Below are 3,477 nucleotides of genomic sequence, written 5' to 3'. Positions count from 1 at the left end.
TACACAACCGGATCGTATCGACGCCTTTATACAGGTTACCCAACAACTTTTCCAATCAATGACTCAATCAAACCAACATATCTTACAATCCATAAATCAGGGCATACAACAGTTAGCCCAAGAGAAAGCCCAACCAAAAGGCGTGTTTCCAGTACAAGCGATAACAAACCCTAAAACAGCAAACACAGCCTTTGAGGTAAACGGTAATACTAGTACGGAAACTATAATCGTAGGTGACCTTAATGCCATCACCACTCTCCGCTCTGGAAGAGTGGTTGATAACAAAGTAACTATGCCTATAGTTACCCCATTAGTACTCCCTACACCGGATATCGAACTAGATACCGAAGTAGAAACTGAAGAGCCTCCCACTGTAGAGGTACCAGTTAAACAACAAACTAAGAAACAGAAAGCCAAGGTTACACATCAAGTTGAGCCATACGCTAAATATAGAGCGAAACCACCATTCCCTCAGAAGTTAGCCATGCTAACCAGGGATACAAACTTTGAGGAGATTAGGAACGTTTTCAAGAATCTAACGATCAACCTTCCTTTTCTCGAAGCTATTAAAAAGCTACCTAACCACGCTAAGTTTCTTAAAGAGTTGTGCACTACTAGGCGTAAGACCAACATACCTAAAGACGCCTTTCTAACCTGAGCAGGTTCCCAACTTTATCCGAAAATAATGGAATTGTTAAGTACAAGGACCCCGGTCGCCCCATCGTAAAATGCACCTTAGGAGATTCCCCACCACGGCGACCACTTTTATTAGACACGGGGGGCGAGTGTTAACTTACTCCCGTATTATTTGTATAAACAAATAGGTCTACAGGAAATGCAACCTACAAAAATAACGTTATAATTAGCGGACAGGTCAATTAAGTATCCTAAGGGTGTAGTGGAAAACGTGCTTGTTAAGGTTCAGGATTTCTACTATCCTGCTGATTTTGTTATCCTCGATACAGAAGTTGCTAACGACTCTGTACCGATCATCTTAGGGCGCCCCTTCTTGGCAACTGCCAACGCACTTATAAATTGCCGCGATGGTAAGATGTCCTTATCTTTTGGCCATCTTACTATTGAGGTAAATGTTTTTAAAATGATGAAACAGTTACCAGATTCCTCTATAGATGGGGAGGTTAGCATGATCGAGAGCTTAGCTCAAGATTATTTTAACAACACGTTTCCCAAAAACAATATGTACAAATTCCTTTCTTTTGGAACTTCAGATTTTGTAAATGACTCCTACTTAGAGGAAGTCAACACCATCCTTGAGTCCACACCAATTGTAGACCCTTCGGTTGCTCCATATATTGAGTATGAAGACTTGCTACCTAAACAAGTATTCATTATGCAAAATGAGGACCTAGACGAAACATCTATTGATTTTCCTTCCACCCCAGTGCTTAAACCTCTTCCCCCGGAGTTAAAATATATTCAACTTGATCCGGATGGTAGTCATCCGGTAATTATATCTTCTCTGTTATCTAAGAATGAAGAGACACGTTTAATCCGAGTGATTAGGGAACATCGGTCTGCGATTGGTTGGTCCCTAGCCGACATTAAGGGAATTGACCCTAATGTTTGCACTCATCGTATCCATTTGGAGGATAACGCGAAGACTTCTTGCGAACCTCAGCGTCGCTTGAACCCTGCCATGAAAGAGGTGGTTAGGGAAGAAGTCTTACGATTACTCGATGCGGGTATCATATACCCAATCTTTGATAGCGAATGGGTAAGCCCCATTCATGTAGTTCCTAAGAAATCGGGAGTTACCATGGTACGTAACGGGAAGGGTGACCATGTTGTCACACAAGGTCCTATGAAATGGAGGATCTATATTGATTACAGATGTTTAAATGCTATGACATGAAAGGATCACTTTCCTTTACCTTTTATAGATCAAATGCTCGAACGCCTAGCTGGTCATGCTTTTTATTGTTTTCTGGATGGCTACTCAGGCTATTTTCAAATTATTATTGATATTGATGACCAAGAAAAGACTACCTTCACATGTCCCTTTGGAACGTATGCCTATAAACGAATGTCTTTTGGCCTTTGTAATGCTCCCTGGTACCTTCCGGTGTGTATGCTTCATATATTTAGTGACATGGTAGAGCTTTATGGAAGTTTTCATGGATGATTTTTCTATCTATGGAGACTCATTCACGATTGTTTGTCTAACGTCTAAGGTTTTGACACGGTGTGAAGAAAAGAGCCTCGTTTTAAACTGGGAAAAGTGTCATTTCATGGTGAAAAAGGGCATAGTACTAGGTCACATTGTATCTAGTGATGGTATTGAAGTAGATAAGGCCAAACTAGATAATATAGCGACTCTACCTAAACCACGGACTGTCCGTGATATTAGAGCCTTTCTAGGCCATGCAGGTTTTTATAGGCGGTTTATTAAAGACTTCTCGAAAATAGCTAGGCCTTTAACTAACCTGCTTTTGAAAGATGCAATCTTTGATTTTAATTTTAACTGTAAGCAGGCTTTTGAAACTTTAAAAGCCGCCCTAACCTCTGCACCAATTATACAGCCTCCCAATTGGTCTAAACCTTTCGAACTCATGTGTGATGCTAGTGACTATCGCGGTTAGTGCGATCTTGGGACAAAAACTAGACAATAAGTCCACTGTTATTTATTATGCTAGTAAAACCTTAAACGATGCTCAACGGAATTATTCAACTACCGAAAAAGAATTCTTAGCTGTCATTTATGCTTTAGATAAGTTTCATCCTTATTTTGGTTGGTTCTAAAACTTTAGTTTACACGGACCATGTTTTTTAAGTACCTTCTTGCAAAGAAGGATGCTAAGCAGAGATTAATCCGATGGATCCTTCTCCTGCAAGAGTTCACATTAGAAATAAAAGACAAAAGAGGGGTCGAAAACGTAGTTGCCGACCACTTATCTAGACTCACAAACGACGATCAGACTGATTCTGAGTCCATACCGGACTCTTTTCCTGATGAGCATATGTATGCTATTTTTTCAGCACCATGGTATGCCGACATTGTAAATTATTTAGCGGCTGATGTTATGCCTTATAATTGGTCAAGAAATGAACGTAAGAAGTTCTTGGCCAGAGTTAAGTTATACTACTAGAATGAGCCCTACCTTTTTAAGTATTGTGCGGATCAGATTATTCGTCGTTGTATTCCCCAATGGGAATATAATGAAGTTCTATCATTCTGCCATGACAAAGAGTGTGGTGGCCATTTTAGTGGGATGAAAACAGCCGCTAAAGTTCTTTAATGTGGATTTTATTGGCATACCCTTTTTAAGGATGCCCAAGTGCATTGCAAGACGTGTATTCGTTGCCAACAACTTGGGCGAATCACGAAGCGTAATATGATGCCATTAAATCCAATCTTGATAGTAGAAATTTTTGACGTTTGGGGCATTGATTTCATGGGTCCCTTCCCTATTTCCCACGGTTTCATTTATATTCTAGTTGCCGTGGACTACGTGTCTA

This window comes from Coptis chinensis, chromosome 9, assembly GCF_015680905.1.
Source record: "Coptis chinensis isolate HL-2020 chromosome 9, ASM1568090v1, whole genome shotgun sequence".
NCBI lineage: Eukaryota > Viridiplantae > Streptophyta > Magnoliopsida > Ranunculales > Ranunculaceae > Coptis > Coptis chinensis.
This window is presented reverse-complemented; position numbering follows the sequence as displayed.